Consider the following 22,806-nt stretch of genomic DNA (forward strand, 5'->3'; position numbering starts at 1 on the left):
TAGCCCACCACGTTCCTCTGTCCATGGGATTTCCCAGGCAAGAATACTGGAGCAGGTTGCCGTTTCCTTCTCCAGGGGATCTTCCTGACCCAGAGATCGAACCTTAAAAGGATATTTTTATTTGCCAACATCTCCTGCGTTGGCAGGCAGATTCTTCACCACTGAGCCACCTGGGAAGCCCAGAATGTTATACATTTGTCTCCAAATACGAATACTCCTTTGTGATCCAATGCGTATTTATTCAGTGCTCACAGAACTGATTAGTGATCAGAGGTGAAGGGATGAATGAAAATGACGCTTCTGCCCATCACTCGGATCTGCCAGTTAGGAAGGCAGGCAGGTGTGCATTGTCTGTTAAACAGAAGCTGAATGAAAAAGAGGCCCACGTGGGTGGGTTTCAGCCAAGAGTTTCCCTAAAAATGACCACTTTTTTTGTTAGCTCAACTTTGCACTGAAGAAGAAAGAAAACAGTTCTTACAATTTATCTTTTGCTGTTTTCTAGCCAGTGATAAGCTTATTGTTTATTTGGTTTTGAGAATCTTGGGTTTATATTTGCTTATAACAGTGAGCCATGCCTAGTCAGAAATACACTGTTTCTAAGGACTTACCTGATTTCTGTGGCCTGGCAGCAATGTTCGACGTTTTGGTTTGAGATTGAGATTTCACAAATAGGTTCTCCAGCTGGAGACTCCTCACAGCAGATCCTAAACACGATCATTCTTTTTTAAAATCCCTAAACTTTAGCAAAGAAAAGTGACACCATCCACGGATGCAGTCATTAAATTTGACCCAAGAAGTGGCAGGTTTCAGCTGTCAGTAGACGGGGCGAAAAACTCAAACTACTCTCAGTGACTTTGGCTTTACAAAGTGACAGAACTGACTATGCAAAATGACCTTGAGAAAGTATACATAGAGCACGAGAAGCTGTTTCTGCATTCAAATTCAGAGTTTCTTGAGAGATCTCTCTTATTTCCAAAATATATGTATATTTCATGAAAGGAGGACAGACTATAATGAGAGGGTGGGTGGAGTACGTGGATTCTTCACCCACGTCTTCCCTGGAGGGGGTTTGATCTCCCTGGGCCATCTGAGCTGTACACAAACAACACGCCTGGCCTTCCCGGGTCCTTGTCACCGTCAACAGACACACGGAAGTAAGTTGACTCAGAGTTCTCAGTCCAGTGAGAGCATGCTTAAGAAGATGTTGTTATTAAATACAAAAGAGGAAAACAAAACCAATAGCCAATCAGTGAATTGTGGATGCCACCCATCATTAGCTCACGTCTTTATCTGAGGCAGGAAAGTGAAAGTGTTAGTCACTCAGTCATCTCCGACTTTTTGCGACCCCAGGGACTGTAGCCCACCAGGTGCCGTCTGCCGCCCTCTTCTCTGTTTACAGTCCGACTAAAATTCCACAGGATGCTTAACTGGGCCATCAAAATTTTCAAACTGAGGTTCTGCAAGATGGTATCACAATAAGCTCTCATTTCCTAGCATAGTTGGGTATTGAGGCTTTTCCAATGAACCTCCTGTTTTTAAGGAATTTGAATGTATTTGTTAAATGTGCTGTGCTTAGTTGCTCAGTCATGCCCAACTCTTTGTGACCCCAGAGACTATAGCCTGCCAGGCTTCTCTGTCCGTGGGGATTCTCCATCCAAGAATACTGGAGTGGGTTGCCATGCCCTCCTCCAGGGGATCTTACTGACTCAGGGATGGAACTCAGGTCTCCTTCACACATATGCCCTACTGGCTATAACCCTACTGTCTTTGCTGTTGCAAATGGCCAGCAGAGGGCTCACCTTACCAGTGATGCCAGCCACAGAGCCTGGTATACAGCCTGGTATACAGCTTCTAACATAAATAGAAAATAACAAAACAGTCACTCCCCTAAAAGCAAAAAGGAACCCCCCTTTAAAAGAAGAGTTTTACTTAGTGCATTTTTGTTCAGCCCTTACACATGGAGTCACTAAACATCAGCATCCCATTGGAGTTAGTTGTGCTTGCATTAAGAAAGCTTCTCCTCTTATCGAATCTCTTCCTTTGCCTGCAGAGAAGATTGTGTGTTTCCTTATCTTGTGTCTCCTCAGCTACTTTCAGTTCAGTCTTCACTTTGCTCCATCTTAGTCGTTGCTTGATTTTCACGTAGCTTATTTGACACCTGTACTGGCAAGCCGAAGGTGCCCCCAGATGCTAACATGGCAGTTCCCAAACATGTCTGCACTTTACAATCACCTGGGGGGCTTAAAAAAATTAGCTGAGGCCCGCAGCCATTCCCGAGATCTGATTTGTAGGGTGTGCCCTGGGCACTGGGAGTTTTAAAAAAGATCCCCAGGGGTTCCTACTGTGCAGACACGTTTGGGAACTGCTGGGCTACAGGGAAGGAAGGAAAGGATTGGTGAGCCGGAGCCTGAATCCGAGCCCTGACTCCTGTCTGTTGTGCGAGTTGGGGTAAGTTACCTAACCTCGCCCAGCCCTGACTTCCTCGTCTGCAGAGTGGAGATAATCATGCTGGTGATTTTCTCATCTGTGTAGTGAAAATATCATGTACATTACACCATCAGTGACAACGCGCGTGATATGTCTGGCACAGGAAATAGTAGCTGGCGTCATCTCTCCCAAGGGTAAAATAACGTTTAGTCCACTTCAAAGACAGTGAAACGCCCTGTGGATGATTAAGTGAGGTTGGCTTTATGAAAGTGAGAACAGGTAGGGTGACAGGCTCGCTGCCCTCACACTTGCCTTTTTTTTTTTTTTTTAACCCCCCACCACCCACAATTGAATTGTTTATCTGTTGCTAGCTTGTTGGAAAGAATGATGCAACCTTATACTCAGAGATAAGGCCATTGTGTTCGTCTGTTTTCCCAGGATGGGGTGAGTCTCCCTAGAGTTTTGTGACTAGGATCTGCCCGGCAGATCAATCCGAGAAAAACTGGGAAGTGAATGTTTTTGGAAAGGCCAGCTGGACTCCCTGGGTTGGGTGGGCACATTCACTGATTAGAGCTGGCCCCGACGTGGTGGGAAGTAAGGGGGTGGGTCTGTCATTATGTCCCCACACCGTGCCTGTCAGCTCCTTGGTCCTCAGCGAGTTAGAGTCTAACCCCTGATTGTAATTTTTAATCTAAGAACTCTCTTCCACTCCTTCAATCTTTATTTACTTCTTTTTTCTTTTGCCTTCATCTCAAGAAAACAAAAATTAACTTCACAGAGAAAGTAAAGATCAATCTTGTGAATGTATGGCAAAAACCACTACAATACTGTAAAGTAATTAGCCTCCAATTAAAATAAATAATTTACAAAAAAAAAAAAAAGAAAAGAACCACAAACACAATGCCTATTGAGATGAACGTGGTTCCTGCATGCAGACCCCAGGGGCCGGAATGGGGCGGGGAGAGAAAGACTGTCTTATTTTTCCAGGTGGCCCTGGGGAGGTGGTCTTTGTGGAGGGAAGGGGAGGTGAGTGGTGTGCATTCCCCCGAGATAAAAATCAGAGGAAGATCGAATGTCAGAGCCCAAAGGAGCCTGAACAATCATCTGAACCCCAGGGGTCCCTAACTGGGAGCAGTCTGAAAGTATACCGGCATCATAGGCAGATGGAAATGTGTCTTTGATGGGGGCCATGGCTTTTCAGCAGATTTGCAAAGAGCTTGGTAACCGTCCAGTGTGAACCAATTTTACTAATAGGGGAATGGAAACAAAGAAAGCTGTTCAAAGCTCCCAGGCCATCACAGTGGGCACAGAACACAGGTGGCCATCCTTTTCCCCCAGCTCCGTTCCCAGGTTTCACAGCAGGTTTTAAGCATCATTGGTGGGGGCGGGGGGGGGTGTGCATGTGGTGGGGGGAATGTTTTAGCCACAGGTTCTGCTTGTTCCCCATTTAGTACAGCCCGAGCCAGCACCAATGTGATACACAATGAGGTTCCCACTTGCCTGTAACCAGGGACGTTGTGTCCCAAAGGCACTTAAGGAAGAAGTCAGGGCTGCTGGAGCTGCTGAAAGCCCCTATCGTTTTAACCTGCAGGAAAAGATTCGGTCTGGCTCAGAGTTTTAGCAGAAATCAGGCCTAAAGGAATTCAGCCCACAAATTGGGGGAAGTAGGTGTCTTGGTCTGTCCGGCTCCTATGGATAAAATAATACCATTGACTAGGGGATTCTAAACAACAGAAATGTATTTCTAACCGTTCAGGAGGCTGGGGAGTCTTAAGATCAAGGTGGTGGCAGGTTTGGTGTCTGATCAGGGTCATCTCGCTGAGCTCTCATGTGGGAAAAGGGAGAAGGCACCTCTCTGGGGTTTCTTGTTCATTTGTAAGGGCTCCACGCTCACAACCTCATCACCCCCCAAAGGGCCTCCATCACAATGGGGATTAGGTTTGTTTTTTAAAATGCCAATATCATTTTAATAGACATAAAGGTGAATTTATTTTTTTAATTATTTTTAATTGGAAGATGTGTGTTAGTCACTCAGTCCAACTCTTTGCAACCCCATGGACTGTAGTCTGTCTGGCTCTCCTGTCCATGGAATTCCCCAGGCAAGAATACTGGAGGGGGTTGCCATTCCCTTCTCCAGGGGATCTTTCTGCCCCAGGGATCAAACCTGCATCTTCTGCATTGCAGGCAGATTCTTTACCACCTGAGCTACCAGGGAAGCCCCAGTTGGAAGATCATTGCTTTATAGTGTTATGTTGGTTTCTGCCATATATCAACGTGGCTCAACCGTAGGTATGTCTCCTCCCTCTTAAACCTCCCTCCTGCCTCCCACCCCATCCCACCCCTCCAGGTTTTCACAGAGCACCGGGTTTAAAGCTCCCTGTGTCATACAACAAATTCCCACCCGCTATTAATATAATCTATTAACATATAATTGATGTGATATAAAAATGTATATAATATCTATTTTACGTATGGTAATGTGTATGTTTCAATGCTACCCTCTCAATTCGCCCACCCTCTCCTTCCCCCCCATACATCAATGCACTTATATGGTATCTAGGAAGATGGCACTGATGAACCTATCTGCAGGGCTTAGGTCTGTAATTTATGAATTTGGGGGGATCCAAACGTGGTCAATCACAGTAGGCAAAGACCTACAAGAAAAGGGTGTTTCGTGTTTCCTTTTTCCTTCTTTCGTGTAGTTTCACAAGGGCTCCTTAGTCACACAGGTTTGGCAGGATGGAGCCGTCTGACACCTCTCTGTGGGGTTCTATTAGACCGGATACCAGCAGGACTACCCGGTTATAGTAAGACTGTGGTTAGAGAGGAAATGTGAGCACACAGTCAGTACTCCCTTCTTGTGGTTGGAGCTGTAGGTGGGAGGATTTCATGGGATCCAGAGAGTGCCCGTGGGAAAGGCTTTGAGGGGACCCTGTGCCCCCCAGGAGAGAGTACAGCCTAGTGGTCAGCAATGCAGGCTCCGAAGTCGATTTTGCGGAGGTTGTAAATCCCAGCTCCCACATGCACTCGTGTTTAACTTCATCTTCCTGTGGGCCCTCGCCTGTCTGTCAAATGGGGACAACTGTGCCTAACTTAACGGGACTATTTTGAGGACGAAATGGGAAAATGATTGAAAGTGGATTCTGGGTCTGACAGATCCCATCTGTTTATTCTGTTGAATGTATTCTGCATTGTAAGATTATATTGTCACTTTCAAATTATCTTGAAAACGAATACTTCTAACTACACGAGGAAGGAAATCAGGTCTGATCATTCAAGTTCCAAGTTGATGATGAAAATAGGAGACTCTTGAATGACCGCCTCCTATTTTACCTCTTATATCAGCTGCTGTGTCATATGATTGACCTCAAACTTCTTTTTCTTTCTTTTTAATATATGTATTTATTTGGCTACACTGGTTCTTAGATGCGGCATGTGGGATCAAGTTCCCCAATCAGGGATCAAACGCAAGGCCCCTGCATTGGGAGCATGGAGTCTTAGCCACTGGACCACCAGGGAAGTCCCTCAAACTTTTCCTGATTTGTTTTTTATTTTCTCAAGTCAAGAAAGAATATATGCTTGTTATAAATGATTCTAACCAGTGCAGGAGCTTATAGACTAGTCCATATTTTTCTAAAACAGCTACTCATAAACTTTCTAGGTAGACTGGTCTGGCCCAGCCCTCCGTGTGGAAAAGCCTAGAAAATATCCTTGATGTGCATCGTTTTTACACGTGCCTCCTGACCTAGCCGCATATCATGATTTCCTTGTGACACATGTTTGAGGAGTTTTGCGCTCCAGGAAATAGTATATCAACAGGATTACTTCCTGCTTTAGAACGTGTCATAGCCGCTCCAGCTGTGTTGAGCACAGGAAGCGGACTTTGACGGGAAAGGAAGACCCGTGCCCCGGTTGGGACGTGGAAGGAAGGAGCAGGGAGATGCAGAAAGCTCTGGGGTGTGGAGAGTTCTCATGGAGGCAGAGAATTTTGTGTTAGGTCGCTGGAGACAGTAGGAGCTGACTGGGAATGTGGTGGTGGGGACCGAGGCCAGGCTGTCCCCAGAGAGGTCTGGGCTGCTCCTAGCACGACCTGAGCCTTCTGCAGATACAGAGGGAGCCCCATTGCCTTGAGGATACACAGCACAGTGAGAGGAACCAGAGCTGGATTTCAGTCCTTGCTCACCCAGCACAGATGCTCTTGTGCAGTGTGCAACGTGAGCAACTGTGCTCAGCAGCCCCAGGAGAGATGCGAGAGTTCAGTCATTTCCACCCCCCACCCCCCTAGTCAGGGAGAACAAGGGTAACCCTGAGGATCAGGATCCTGTTCGCTTAGGCCCAGGTTGTGGAAAGGATGTGGGAGGGTGGAGAAGGTGCTGGAAAGATGGAGAGGTTGTGGATCTTCCTGTCCAGAATCTGGAAAGCATCCCCTTCAAGCTTCTCCAGGGCTCTATGGACATTCATAGCCTCTGTCCCCGCCTTCCCAGCTGCCCTCGCACATTCTTTGTACGTCCAGGCCCTCCTCCCCTCCTCATTCGAAGTCCCCTCACTCCCTGAGCCCTGGGATCTTGATCTTGGCTGTGAACGGCCACAGAGTGACCTTCCACAGGTGGGGGCGGGAGAGGCTTGTCTGGAGCCCAGCAGAGGGAACACCAGTCTCAGCTTCCTGATGCCCAGCCTTGTGTTGAGGGCCCTCTGGGATGTGACGAGTAAATGAAGACAAGGAGCAGAGTTTGGGTCCCCGCCCCGCCCAGAGCAGCCTTCTCAGCCTCTGGTTCGGGGTACACCAGCTGTCAGTTTCCCAGGCTGCCTCTGTCTTTGATGCCTGCCTCCTCTTATGTGTCATCTCCCCTCTGTCTCTTATGAGGACTCTCATCTTTAGATTTAAAGTCCACCCAGATAATCCAGGATGATCCTATCTAGAAACCCTTAGCTTCCCTACAGCTGCAAAAACCCTTTTTGAAAATATGATCCCATTCAAGGGTTTCAGAGGTTAGGACATGGATGTATCTTTTGGGAGCTACCATTCAACCCATAGCAACCATGATCCCAAGCCTGCCTTTGGTCCTGATGTATTTCTTGTATTTTCCTTAGGTCGGCCACTGCCTTGACCCCTGCACTAGGTAGAATATGAAGTATTCTAGAATATCGCTTGAACGGTGCTAGGACACATTGACTGTGGAATAGAATTCCGTAGAAGGGGAGGGTCTAAGCTCAGGCCCAAGAAGTTGGTTTAAGGAAAACCTTAAATTTCTTGTTTTCCATCCTGGTTCCTAATCCAGACGACCTCTGTCTCTTACCTGAGTTACTACAGTACCTTCCTAACAGGCTTCCTGCCTCCAGCTTTGCCTCCTTCAATTTCCCTCCACACCACCGTCAAAGTAGTGATCCTTCCAAAATGTAAGTCTGACTGTGCAAAGACACACATCACACACGGAGACAACCCGCATGCCCGTTCCCATTGCTCGTAAGAATAAAGCCCGGATCCTTGACCTGCCCTGCACTGGCCGCCTTCCATCCCCCGACCCCAACCCCGAGCTTAAGCTGCACTGAGGTTCCCCAGCCTGCAAAGATGCTGTACCCCGGGCGCTGGGTTGAGGCTTGGAGGCTCATATTTTTATTTTGAAGGCTCCCAGCTTGTATCCTATCAAACATTAAAATGCACCCACGTGCCACATTGAATATTTTGGGGTGCAAAAAATATTTTAAAGGTTTTCATATTTCAAGTAATTTTGGAAAGGTTGGATTCTGAGTGACTCCTTTGAGTGCATCAGATTTCTCAGTCGTCTTGGGGAGTCTGATCAAGCGAGAGCATCTAAACCTGCACGTTGCTTTCCAGATACAGTTGAAGATTTATGACTGCTAGGCCCTAAGGCGGTTGCCAGAGTGCTTTGTTTCATTTGCATTTTATTAAACAGAAAAGTCAACTTGGCAGTTTCCTCGCATATTTGGGGGGACAGTATATTTTTTCAGGCCTCACCCCTTTCTCTAACCCTAGCCTGGCCACCTTCTGCTCCATCTTCAGATCTCGCCTTAAATGTTAGTGCCCTGCAGGGAGCCTTCCTGACCCTCCTTCTGGGTCAGTTCCCCCGTCCCATCGTCTCATAGCATGGAGTCACTTTCCTGCAGAGCACACCTCAGACTTTAATTTCAGGACTATCTGTGTGACCTGCTCTTCAGAGTGTCTTTCTAGCGCCAGACAGACGGTGAGTGCCACAGGTCAAAGGTCATGGCTGGCCTGTCCCCATCCCACCTGGCACCTACCTCGAATGGTGGTGACTCAAAAAAATTGTTAGCGTTCTTTTCCTTACGTGCCCAAACTGTCTGACCACACTCTGAGCATCCCTCTTGCCCTTTTGTTACATTAGAAGAGAATCTGACACTATTCATGACCCTCTGGAGCGACTTAAAATGATCCTGTGTATGTGTGCTCAGTCGACTCTGTGACCCCATGGACTGTAGCCTGCCAGGCTCCTCTGTCCATGGGATTCTCCAGGCAAGAATACTGGAGTGGGCTGCCATGCCCTCCTCCAGGGGATCTTCCTGCATCTCTTAATGAGGGGTCAAATCCACACTGGCAAGCTGGTTCTTCACCCCTTGCGCCACCTGGGAAGCCCCTAAGGGCACACAGTTTGAAAATTCAAACCAGGAAGACGTGTGATTTAGAGGTTTATTCAGTCTCAACTGTCTGAACATGGACACTTCCGCAGAGAGAGTACACGTCCCTGGTCGTGGCAGATTGGTCACCGTTAGCCTGAACCCCAAGCCCGGGGCTTTCTATCTTACAGAATTCTCGTTCATCCCCATCAGTCATCTACTGTGAGCAATCCTGAGAGGCAGGGCGTGGAAGGGACGTGCCCTCTACACAGTGACTTGTGAGGCACGAGCTGTGTGCTGTCTGGGGAGGACTTAGCTCTGGACCTGGAGCACGGGAGCCTGTAGACCTTTGCAGCTGCGGTGCCCTTGGGCAGTTCATACGGAGAGCGCGTGCATGTCGGTTTAGTCAGGGAGTGCCTGATACTCAGTCCCAAACGCACTGACATCACTTGGTACCTTGGCCTCTGTGTGGCCCAAATACATGCCAAGAGCCTTGGAAAGCCAGTAGAACTTCCCGTTTGTAATCTGGAGTCTAACCCTGTAAAACACGGTTCAGTCATCAGCCAAACTGCTTATTTTAACTGTTTCTAGAGAAAAAGCCAGGCTCTGTAAGTGATGTTACATAACCATGTCATCTCATTGAACGTTGAGAGTTTCACTGAGAGTATCTTCCTGGGGTCCTTCTGGGCCCAGCACGCTGGTCCTCCCCTTATAGAAACTGCTTCCACTTGTTCTCTGCTTCTCACTGATCAAGTTCCTACTAAGAGCTCCACTTGCCGTGTAAGAGAATAAAATGCTGAAATAAGCAAATGATTGCTTGTATTTTAGTCAGGGTTTGTAAGTTTAGATGGTCAAATTTATATACCCTGGTGATGGAAAGTTCTTTTTTATTTTTCAGTATTAAAAAGGCTCTGTATTATGGTGGGGCTATGTAAATAGTCTTTAAAACCATGGCTCTATTAATCTTACAAGTGTTAGTTACAGGTCAAGCAGTGGAAACTGTATAAATGTAAAAACAAACAAACAAAAATCTCCCCACATGTTCCCCTGGAGAGAGTGGTCTTGTTCTGGAGATGTTGGGAAGAGCAGCAGAGAGCTTCTGAAGGCAGGATGAGGTCAGTGATTGAATGTTGCTGTGCAGTTGCTCAGTCGCGTCCAACTCTTTGCGACCCCATGGACTGCAGCACGCCAGGCCTCCCTGTCCATCACCAACTCCCAGAGTTTACTCAAACTCATGTTCATTGAGTTGGTGATGCCATCCAACCATCTCATCCTCTGTGATCCCCTTCTCCTCCTGCCTTCAATCTTTCTCAGCATCAGAGTCTTTTCCAATGAGTCAGTTCTTCCCATCAGATGGCCAAAGTATACGAGTTTCAGCACCAGTCCTTCCAGTGAATATTCAGTGATTGGACAGAGGAACAAGAAGCATTGTGCTGCAGAGGAGAGTGATTATCCTGAAGGCAGAGGACAGGGTGGAGGGGAGTTAGGGACGAGCTGGGCTCTAAGCTGATCTCTGGCTTGCAGGTAGGGGTGGAATGGGATTCCGAGGTAAGGAAACCCAACAGTAAAGGCAGTGAGTAGCTCTCGGGTAGAGGATGGAGTCTGTGCACGGATGTGTTTAATGGGAGCCAATGGTCTGAGCCTGGAGGGTTGGGAACGCTGTACCAGGCAACCCCACATCTGCTCTCTTTGCCTGTAGGGCACATTTTGTTCATTTTAAGGTTTCAACAAATGTATTCACTTATTTAATAAGTCACATCTGTTATGGACCAGATGCTGTCTAGAACCAGAAATACAACAATGTCCAGAACAAAGTCCATGATTTCATAGCTCTTTTAATCTAGTAAAAAGAGATGGGTGACATTAATATAACATCTTGGGTTGTTACACAGAGATGAATTGGGGTAAGGAGGGCAGAATAGAAAGTGGGGGGCATGGCCAACACTTTACGTGTAGTGGTCAAAAGGATATAGGAAGCAAGCTATGGTTGACTAGCTGAAAAAAATTAATGAGAAAATGGGTTAAGTCGGATATTTGACACAATTGAGTCAGTTTCCATGGCTTATGGGTTTCTTTTTCCGTTGCCCCAAGAATATCTTAAACACATCACTGAGAGTTCAACTTTGGAAGAAGGGGAATAGTTATGACTTAAGTGCATTTCTGGGAAGTCTGTTGCTGTCCTGAGTGTTTATAAGTTGTAAGAGTTCTAGCTTTGGAGTCACCCGGACCCCCTGGAGGAGGAAATAGCAACCCACTCCAGTATTCTTGCCTGGAGAATCCTATGGACAGAGGAGCCTGGAGGGCCACAGTCCATAGGGTCACAAAGAGTCGGACACGACTGAAGGGATGAATGCAGACATGGTCTCAATTCCGTCTCTGCCACTGACTAGCTCTGTGACCAGGGACATGTGATTTAACCTTCATGAGCCTGTTTCTCTAAAATGGGGATAAATAAGATCCATACATACAAAGCACTCAGCTATGATAAAAGCCATTTCCAATAAATGTTGGTCCGTAACCATGGCAGCAGCTGTCCAGTGAGGGTAGTGCCCAAAGCAGGGGTTGCCCTGTATGTGTTTGTGTCCAGAAGTTACTTATATCCCCGTGGTTGATCTATGGCCCCTTTCCTTGAGCAGCCGGGGGTCCTGATGAGGACAAAATATGAGCCTGACTTTTGCATTCCAACAATGCTCTTGACACACAGTCAAAGCTAAGTACCCATTTGATGGAGAAGTGAATTATTGACGATAATGTAACCAAGCTGCTGCTGCTGCTGCTAAGTCACTTCAGTCATGTCCAACTCTGTGCGACCCTATGGACAGCAGCCCTCCAGGCTCCTCTGTCCACAGGATTCTCTAGGCAAGGATACTGGAGTGGGTTGCCATTTCCTTCTCCAAGAAAGGACCACAATGGAGAAAGTTATCTAGTAGGGAAAAATGTCTTATCAAAATCTCAGTAAATGAATTTCTTTTTTATCAACTCTGTTTCCCTAAATTTTTCATCATTGCTTCCAAATGGTTTTTCATCATTGCTTTCAAATGATTTTTTGTCATTGCTTTCAAATGAGTAGCATTTTTAAATGTTACTCTCCTTAATGTAATGAGAGTAACATTAAAAAGAAATAAGAATTAAGGATAATCAGTTTTTTGCTGGGAAGGATCAAGAGGCGGGAGGAGAAGGGGATGACAGAGGATGAGATGGTTGGATGGCATCATCGACTCAGTGGATGAGTTTGAGTAAGCTCTAGGAGTTGGTGATGGACAGGGAGCCCTGGCGTGCTGCACTCCGTGGGGTCGCAAAGAGTCGGACACGACTGAGCAACTGAACTGAACTGAACTGAGCTCTGGATTTTAGTGGTAAAACATGCCCAGCATATTTGACCGAAATCCACCGTGTGGCAGAAGAAAGAGGCGAAAGACACCCTGCCTCTGTCTGGTTCATGGCCTCGGCCCCCACCTTTGCTGCTGGTCTGGTTGGGAATCTTTGAGGCAGAAGCATCAACCTCAGAGTTTTTAAACAACCACTAAGAGTTTTTAAACTTCCACGTAAAGGGCCCTTTCCTTTGAGATCCTTAGATGAGGGTGGCGTGGGAGCTCCACCTGTCTTATGATGATGACTTTTAAAGCCTCTGGGCCCAACTCTGGCATTGGGCATCAGGGGACAGATGCTGCCTAGGGTTACCCGGACCCCTGGCCTGAAAGCAAGGCAGGGAGGGGGACCTGATGGCACAGACAGGCCAGGCCTTGAGAGTGCCTCCTGTGGGCGGTCAAGGGAGCCAGACCGACTATTTCCTGCCCTTGTGGGGATGACTTAGGATCAGGCCAGCCAAGAGGAGTCGAGATCTTTTCACACAAGTCAGGTCACTCTCAGCCATGTGTGACCAGGGCTGTGACAAGACTCTGACATGCGGTGGGGGAAACAGTGCCTGCTTGTGAACCAGCCACCAGAGTGCTTAGATGAAATGTCAGAGGAAGGCAGCTCTTTTTCTTCCTCTCTCCACGCCTGCAGCGTGTTTCCCTTTTTCAGCACAACTGTTAGGAAGCGAGTGCACACGAAGTATGCATTTGAGGTGTCAGCAGCTCCTCTTTGCCAGAAAAGCCACGATCATTCCTCTCCTTGGACTGAACAAAGCCTGTGGGTAGGTAGGACTGAGGGAGAACACGGGTGTCTGTAATCGAAAGTGGTCATCTCTCAGTCGTATCCAACTCTTTGAGACCCTATGGACTTGCCCTGTAGCTCGACAGGCTCCTCTGTCCATGGGATTCTCCAGGCAAGAATACCAGAGTGGGTTGCCATTCCCTTCGCCTAGGGGGTCTTTCTGAGCCAGGGATCGAACCTGGGTCTCCTGCATTGCAGGCAGATTCTTTATAGTCTGAGCCATCTTAAGGGGAGATTGAAAACCTTGCTTTTAGTCAACATCAAAAAAAAATTTTTTTTTAACTTTTTTTAGATTTCACGTTTTCATTTACTCATCCCAGTACATAGAGAAATGTTTAGGAAGTAGGAGGTGGGCGGATGGAGGGGGATGGATATAAGCAGCCCTCGCTCAGAATCTTGGAGCGATCAGGGCCCGTCGTGTGAGCCGCAGCCAGGCTGGGTGGCGTTTTCTTTTCACAGTCACTGGACTGTCATGCATTGGCCTCCTGTCAACTTTGATTTAGGAAGTTCCACCATCTTTAGAGAATCAGCATGTTACATTCCAGTAACAGAATGTAAATAAAGACGCATAGTGATTCAGTGTTAGTATTTTATGAACCCAAAGCGCTGGAGAGGTCACCAAAGCAAAATCCACCCTCCCCCATCCTCGTCCATATCATCCCCAGTGTTCTGGGGACACTGAGAAAGGCACACTCGTCAAATTCACGAGGACCTTGACTCAGCGAGACCCTTCAGAAGACTTCACTAAAAATCCAGATGACCTCTACTAGCTTATGAAATGTTCACCCGGAATGAAATTCTGTAGGATAAATGCCAGGTGATTGGTCACAGTGAAACCCTTCCCTTCCCTCTGCCCCCGCTCTCCCACCGAAGGAAAGGACGGGCAAGTGGCCAGCCAGAGGGGACTGTGGGACCCCTTGGGGTGGCTGACCCTGATAGGGATCAGCCTCCTGCAATCATAGGCTCAGGATGGAGGTCCCCAGGGTCGGGGTCTTCCAGTGAAAGAATGCATCCACCTCCCCTCCCACCCCTCACACATACCTGGCTAGTGACACACACAAGGAACAGCTCTTGTTTGTGGAGTAACTTCTGTGTGCCAGGCTCCACCCCAAGCCCTTTAGATACGTTTTCTCCCTTAATTCTCACAGCTTATCTAGCAAATATTCTCTCTGTGTGTGACAGCATTTAGAAAGATAAGGTAACTCACCCGTGTCTGCCTCCCTACCTATCTACCTGCTCCCCCCACCCACCAGGATCACCCAGACAGACCGAAAAAAATAAGTGGTGTCATTTCCCTGCTCAAAGCCCCAGTAGACCAGGATCCAGGTGGAGGGGAGCAGGGCTTTCATGCACTCGGGCGAGTTCCCAGCCAGGATTAACCTACTTCCTCTCCTGAGATTCTTCAGCCATATATTTCAGCAACCTGGTAAAGAAAATGAAGAATGTGCTGTTGGTTTAAAAAAAAAAAAAAGTTCAAGCCCCATGAATCATAGGAAGCTCTTTATCATTCTGGGGCCTCCTGTTTCAGGATTGCTGGTAACTTGTCTCTTGAAGCTGCCTTGAGCAGACAGAAACGTAGCCCAGGAATTCCACCTCTGGCTTTAGACACAGCAGTTCTTGAGGGAAGTGCTCAGGGAGGTGGGAACAGGAAGCAAAGGTCTTCAGTGGGATGTCTGATCTCCTTCCTTTGGCAGGAAGGCTACCAGGGGAATGTTTCACTAACACCAAGCGAGCTGAAAAGTAGAGAGTTAAAAGAGTTACTGGGGGAAGCAGGGAAGGGGCAGGACAAAATTCAAGTACCCAGCAGGTTGATTATTCAGCCTTTGTGTGTGTGTGTGTGTTGCTCAGTCGTGTCCGACTCTTTGTGACCCCATGCAGTGTAGCCCGCCAGGGTCCTCTGTCCATGGAATTCTCCAGGCAAGAACACTGGAGTGGATTGTCATTTCCTCTTCCAGCGGATTTTCTGGATCCAGGAATCGATCCCTGGTCTCCTGAATTGGCGGGTAGATTCTTTACCTTCTGAACCATCAGAGAACTCCATTCAACCTTTAACAAATACTTATCAAGGCCCTGGGATAGTTGTGAAGAAACAAGCATGCTTCTCATGTAGGACGTAGGTTCTGATGCATGAGCTATGTGCATGGTCTGCCTATTCCAAGACAGAAAGCCACAAACAAGTGGCTAAGATCATTTCAGTTGTAACAAGTGCAATGTTGAAAGTCAGAGTCTGAGGGAGAGAGTTTAAGGGGCGGGGTGAGAGGGAATATAAAGTACTGACAATCACTTCAGCTGCCCTTCGAGGAAAAGATGGAAGAGGGCCCAGCGTGTTGGCTGGGAGACCAGCCCCAAGTCTCTCCCTGAGGTCAGGGAGACTGCAGGAGGATGAGAAAAGGAGAAATGAGAGAAGCGGGGGGTTCCGTATTTTTAGAGACAGCCTCAGTAGTACTTCTTAGTGGACTGGGGATGAGAGTGCGTGGTGGGGGTAGGGGAGCAAAAGGTATCTGTCTGCATAGACGTGGTGCCATTTTTCTAGTTGGGAAAAGTAGCCATCTAAGCAAAGGGGCCCTGGGGTGGCTGTATGGGGTCTTGGAGAGCCAGGGGGATGCAAAGCTGGGGAGCACTGAGGGGCCACTGGTCAGGGGTGATGTGCGTGAAAAGCAGGGGTGGGAGTTCGTGAGAGGGTTATTCAACTGCGGTAAGTTAGATAAGACCATCAGCATAGCGCCGGGAGCATCGTGATGACTTGGGAGCTGTTATTTCACTAGGAACAGGCCAAGTCCCTTGTAGAAGCCAGGAGAGGACAGGGGCGAGGCGGCAGGGTCATGTGTACCAAGGGTTGGTATTAGGGCTCAGCAGTGCCTGTCTTCTTAACCAGAAATTGAGGGTAATTCTACTTACTTGTTTCACAGGAGCTGAGCTGCAATCATGGAAAACTAATGTTTTAAAAAACAGAACTTGAGGTTTCCTGAGGGATGCTTTTAAACTCAGTCTGTTTTAACACACACTCATGTGTCGGCTCAGATGGTAAAGGGTCTGCCTGCAATGTGGGAGGCCTGGGTTCGATCCCTGGGTTGGGAAGATCTCCTGGAGGAGGAAATGGCAACCCACTCCAGTATTCTTGCCTGGAAAAATCCCATGGCCGGAGGAGCCTGGCAGGCTGCAGTCCCTGGGGTCGCAAAGAGTTGGACACGACTGAGCGCCTTCACTTTCATGTGTCCACACACACTCTCTTACCCCTTCTCGTGAGACCACATACACCTCCACGAGGTTCACTAACCATCCTAATGAAAATGGCTCAAAGCGGCCGTGACCTCGCAGAAACAAAGGCCAGAGCCGCCAGCTTTAAGGTGTGTGTCCCTGATTTTAAAAGCTGACGGCTTATCACCTTCCTTTCTCAGTTTTCCCTCGAGGACAAATCAAGACCTGAAAAGATGTCACAGTGGGGAAATTGGGAAATGCGACACGTGGCTTCTGTTGTCACTTTGGGGGAACTTCCCAGACCTTCCTGGGTCCCAGGAGGCAGGTGGGAAAGTGCACAGCCTGCCCCCAGTCCCAGCCCATCCTTCACTGGGCAGGAAGCCCAGTCTGCCCCTAGACCCTGATCCCGAAGACCCCTGGAGCCGGGTGGGATAGAGGAGTTGGGGTGCCCCACATGGGTGCTGCCGGAAGGTTCTGAGCATCTTCCTTGTACACCTGGTCCCCAAGTGAAGACTGCCACTGGGAGGCACTTTGCAAGGCCAGCCGGGCAGTTTAAAAAGAGGTTTCACAAAACCCAAATGGCAATGCGGGCCTTTTCCAGATGTTCTTAGGATAGGACGCCATGTTCTTTCCCATCCAGTTAATGGTAAAGGGGAAAAAGTAAATCCACATCCCCCAGGGGCCAAGGACACAGCAGTGATCGTCACGGGCACTGAAACAGCTTGTTTTATCACAGAACTCCTGGGTGACCATAAAAACGTGCCGACTCTGTACCGTATTCTGACTGTAGGTTTGATTAATTACACAAATCATGGTTTGTACTGTGTCAAACCACCTGACTCTCTGACTGCCCCTCCCCTTGGTCTTGAAATAAAATCAAGGCTCTACTTGAGTGTTCTATTGCTTCTCCTAGGGAGAAGGCAGTGGCACCCCACTCCAGTACTCTTGCCTGGAAAATCCCATGGATGGAGGAGCCTGGTCGGCTGCCATCCATGGGGTTGCTAGAGTCGGACACGACTGAGTGACTTCACTTTCACTTTTCACTTTCATGCATTGGAGGAGGAAATGGCAACCGACTCCAGTGTTCTTGCCTGGAGAATCCCAGGGACAGCAGAGCCTGGTGGGCTGCCGTCTTTGGGGTCTCACAGAGTCAGACACGACTGAAGTGACTTAGCAGTAGCAGCAGCAGGGCTCCAGGGTGCCCTGACTGACCCTGTTTGCACTGCTGAGCTGTGGCCCCGAGCCCCCCAGTGGGGGGGGGTCTGTCCTGTGGGGACAAGGAGGCCGGGCTGCTTACAGAGTTGTGTCTATACTGTCCCCTGGACCTCCCTGACTCCTAACTCAGGGATCTTGTTTTCTCCCTCAGGCTTTCTCTAGCAATGACCTTTCCCCTACACACTCCATTTACTCTGTTGGAAATGGAGATCCTTACCTCCAGGTCTCCTTTTCCTTCTCGTTTTCCTGAGACTGTTCAGATCTTATGGACTTTCTTGCCAGCTTCCCAGCTTTGTTTACTTTTGGAATCTATATGGGCAGAGGGGGAGACCAAAAACAGAAAAATAAACAGAAATAAGTAGGAGACCGATAAGTAAGTTCCCAAGAGTATTTCATTGGCGGCTACATTAGCAGAACAGTATGCATGACCTCTGTTCTGATGCCAGGTTGGGAGGTGGAGGGAGTTAGAGGAGCTTCAGAGATTGCAGATAGAGTCTGTTCCTTCTCCGTCTCCATCATGTCAGGAAGTTCATTGCAGCTTCAGGAGGAGATACAGCTCAATGCCCTTGTCAATCAATAGGTTTAGTTGAACCATGAAAATCAGGCAAGTGACTTAACTGACTCTTCCACTGAACTGACTGTCCAAGAATCTTATGTACACTGCCTTAAAGAAGTTCAGTGATTATTGTTTGAATTCAGCAGATCATGCCCCAAATGATAAAAAAACCTAGGAAAAATACTTTTTTCTTAGCTAAAATAGGAAAGCAAGAAGCATCCTGGTGAGTTTTTAAATGGTATCCTGCCCTTCATTTGAGGGTCTTATAAACGTGGGTAACAGGGATGCTCAGCACCCAAGCCTTTCCTGTGCACTGCGCCCTGTGCTGAGGGCCCTCCTGCTGCCCCCTGCTTTCTTCCCTTCACACCTCCCGGGTAGATTCTTTTATCACTCTCATTTTGCAGATGGCCTGTTGTTGTTCAGTCACCAAGTCCTGTCGGACTCTTTGTGATCCTGTGAACTGCAGCACTTGCCAATCCTTCACTATCTCCCAGAGTTTACTCAAACTCATGTCCGTTGAGTCAGTGATGCCATCCAACCATCTCATCCTCTGTCGCCCCCTTCTCCTTTTGCCCTCAATCTTTCCCAGCACCAGGGTCTTTTCTAATGAGTCTGCTCTTCGCATCAGATGGCCAAAGTATTGGAGCTTCAGTTTCGGCATCAATCCTTCCGATTCAGGACTGACTGGTTTGATCTCCTTGCTGTCCAGGGGATTCTCAAGAGTCTTCTCCAGTACCACACAGATGGCTTTAAAAACTTCCCCCAGACTCACACAGCTGCTGAGTAGCCGAGTCAGTCTCTGTACCCTGGTCTCTCTGACTCAGCAGACGCACCCAAACCCATAGCCAGCACCCCTCTCTCTGGAGAAAGCTTTCCTTTCCGCAAGATAAGGAATAATATCTAAAACCAACAGCTAAAACCAGAACTCCAGAACCACGTTTATCTTTCTGATCGCTAGTGTATTTTATATTTAGGGCATGCATTTAGTGAGGCACGGTGTTTATTTTTCTGCCGGAGGTTATATGGTCTTTTAGGAGATAGAATTACCTATAATGAGATATTTGCTTCCATAATTTAGCTGACATATCTTCTGGATTAATTTTATTAGCTCCTGAAGCTGAAACTGCTGCCAATTCATACAAAGGCAAAGTTTTCAACATCTTTATCAAGACGACCTCAAGAGGGTGCTCCTAGCAAGCCTTTGATTTATTGTTTTCCCAGGCCTGAAGCTTGATTTTAAAGCATATTTTCAGAGAATGGATTGCAATCCTGTATAAATAGAAAATTCATGGAAGAGACTCAAAAAACCACAAAACAGAAGTTCAGGAATTAGAATTTCTAGGTTGGTGGCAATGAAGATCCAGGGATTTAAATTTTATAAAAATTGTATCAAGAGAAATTAAAAACTTCTACAGTCTTTCAGAATGTAGAATCATAGCACTAGAAGAGATCTAAGAAAACAGGGAGATAAGGACTTGGGGGTGATGGGATGGTGGGGGCAAGATTCTCAACCCTCGTCAGCAACCGATAATGTAGTTTCACATACTGATATAATATCCTGAGTCAGAGGGCATCAGGGCATTTTAAAAATATATATTTACTTATTTATTTGGCTCTGCTGGGTCTTAGTTGTAGCATATGGGATCTACTTCCCTGACTAGGAATCGAACCAGAGTCCCCTGGATTGGGAGTGTAGAGTCTTAGCCACTGTACCACAGGGTAAATCCCATCAGGGTATTTGGTTTTATTCTCTATAAAGTTGTATTAGCACTTCCAAAGGAAATATAGTGAGGCATAGTTAAAAGACAAAGTAAATGAGAATGGAAATCTAAAAAAAAAATTTAATTATTCCAGAAAAAAAAGGAGGGGCAGTGCCTGGAAAATCCCATGGACAGAGGAGCCTGGAAGGCTGCAGTCCATGGGGTCGCTGAGGGTCGGACTCGACTGAGCGACTTCACTTTCATGCATTGGAGAAGGAAATGGCAACCCACTCCAGTGTTTTTGCCCGTAGAATCCCAGGGACGGGGGAGCCTGGTGGGCTGCCGTCTATGGGGTCGCACAGAGTCGGACACGACTGAAGTGACTTAGCAGCAATAGCAGTGGAATAAAAAAAAAACCAAAACACCCAGATGGGGCCAACAGAAAATAAATCAGAGCAGCAGACTTTAATCTAGTCACATCAGTTATGTATAGTAAATGTGACTGGACTAAATGCTCTAATTTAAAGGCAGAGCTTATTAAACTGGAGAAAAGAAGGATCCAAGGATATGCTGCCTTTAAGTATAAATGTAAGTAGATCAAAAGTGAAAAGATGGAGTTAGTATGTCTTACAAGCAGTATACTTTAGAAAGCTGGAGTGGCCATATTAATATAAGATAGAGTAGATTTAAGGATGATAGATATTGCCTGAGATAAATGGGTGGATTCTCCTGGAACACATAACAATCATACATCTGTAAACGTCTAGTAATAGAGGTTAAGATATAAGAAACAAATATTGACAGAATTTAAGGCAGTAATAGACATATCTGCAATTACAGCTTTAGCATCTCTGTCAGTAACTGATAGAAGAATTCAACAAGAAAAGCATTTCCATTCATCTAGATTGGCCATCCACCAGGGACTGAGCTGGTGTCAGCTGATGGGTGCTCTGCTCACGATAGGTTTTTATTTAATTTTCTCAGCTAATGAAGAAGCAGCTGTTTCTGCATCCTCTGCTGCCCAGAGGACGTCTCGAGATGGATTGTAATTGCTATGAGTGTGAACCTGAGGTCTTTACCTTGGCAAGTGGGCTCCCAAGGATTTCCTCATCACTCGTACGCTGGAGAGCAACCCTGTAGTCTAGACAGGATGCGTTTCTCGTGAACAGAGTAAATTACTTCTGCCCAAATAAGGCGAGGCCCCTTTTCTCTAAGGAGCATTTTGTAACTGCTCCAATACCAGGCTATCAGGGAAGCGGGCACCATCAAGGGTCCTCATGTTCCATGCTTGATTATGCTGATGAGTTTGGCATTGGAGTTTTACCTCGACAGCTAAATGACTCTTAAAGACTCATTCATTATCTTGCAGCCACTTCAAGCCCAGACTGTGTTGTGCCGGGAGCTGCTTAATAGGATTATTGCAAGACAAGGAGCAGTCTTGCTCTCAGGGCTCCAGGCTGATCCCTGTCTCACCCTATCGCTTACCAATTCTCAGCCTAGCCGTCTCCTAAGAAGAGAAATTTTCAATTTCCTGCAGTGATCGGAACTAACAGTTTTCCCAGCCTGCAGGAAAACACAGATTGAAAACTGTGGATATGCAATCAGGATAACAGAGGAGTTATTTAGGTTAAAGCATCTTGTGTTCCTGGATCACTTAAGATACATGTAGTTGTAAGTACTAGATTCCCTGGACTGGTCTGAAAGTAATTCTTATTTCGAATTTAAGTTTTTTGAGTTCAACTTAAGCTTTATTTCCTTATTTTCTAAATTAAGGGGAGTTAGCTTCCCTGATCGGAGAAGGCAATGGCACCCCACTCCAGTACTCTTGCCTGGAAAATCCCATGGACGGAGGAGCCTGGTAGGCTGCATTCCATGGGGTCGCTAAGAGTCAGACACGACTGAGCGACTTCACTTTATTTTTTCACTTTCGTGCATTGGAGAAGGAAATGGCAACCCACTCCAGTGTTCTTGCCTGGAGAATCCCAGGGACGAGAGAGCCTGGTGGGCTGCCGTCTATAGGGTCTCACAGAGTCGGACACGACTGAAGCGACTTAGCAGCAGCAGCAGCAGCAGCTTCCCGATGGCTCAGACAGTAAAGAATCTGCCTGCCAATACAGGAGAACAGGGGTCGATTTCTGGGTCAGGAAGATCCCCTGGAGAAGGGCAGGGCAACCCACTCCAGTATTCTTGCCTGGAGAATCCCCATGGACAGAAGAGCCTGGCAGGCTACAGTTCATAGGGTCGCAAAGAATGGGACACAACTGAGCAACTAACACACAGAATAGATTGGTCGTCCAGCTCTATGGTGGCAATAGGTGCATTCAACCTGAAGTTGAACTAAGAAGCCAAATGAAAGTACACATGTTTGGTGATAGGCAGAAAATATCCTAGATCAAAATTTTTTCAAAAAAATGGTTCAAATGAACCTGTTTACAGGGCAAGAATAGAGACTCAGACATAGAGAATGGATATGTGGACACTGAGTGGGAAGGGGAGGTGGGACGAATTGGGAGAGTGGCATTGACCTATGTACATTATTACCATGTGTAAAATAGACAGCTAGTGGGCAGCTGCTGTATAGGGCATAGACCTCAGCTCTGTGCTCTGGGATGACCTAGAGGGGCGGGAGTGGGTGGAGGTGGAAGGGAGGCCCAAGAGGAAGGGGATATGCATGTATACATAGAGCTGATTCCCTTCGTTGTACAGCAGAAGCCAACACAACACTGTAAAGCAGTTAGAGTCCAATAAATAAAAAATAATTTTGTCAGGCAAAGGAAAGTAGTCCTGCTGCTGCTGCTGCTAAGTCGCTTCAGTCGTGTCCGACTCTGTGCGACCCCATAGACGGCAGCCCACCAGGCTCCCCCGTCCCTGGGATTCTCCAGGCAAGAACACTGGAGTGGGTTGCCATTTCCTTCTCTAATGCATGAAAGTGAAAAGTGAAAGTGAAGTCGCTCAGTC

The 22,806-nt window shown here is 47.3% G+C and overlaps 1 protein-coding gene across 1 annotated transcript in view; it reads left to right on the forward strand.

Annotated features, from left to right (window-relative positions):
- SCAF8 (SR-related CTD-associated factor 8) overlaps nt 1-22,806 on the forward strand; it is a 196,285-nt gene that overhangs the window by 153,349 nt on the left and 20,130 nt on the right. The gene's annotated exons all lie outside the window — the stretch shown is intronic.

This window comes from Bison bison, unplaced genomic scaffold (genome assembly GCF_000754665.1).
Source record: "Bison bison bison isolate TAMUID 2011002044 unplaced genomic scaffold, Bison_UMD1.0 scf7180017864148, whole genome shotgun sequence".
NCBI classification, from domain to species: Eukaryota; Metazoa; Chordata; class Mammalia; order Artiodactyla; family Bovidae; genus Bison; species Bison bison.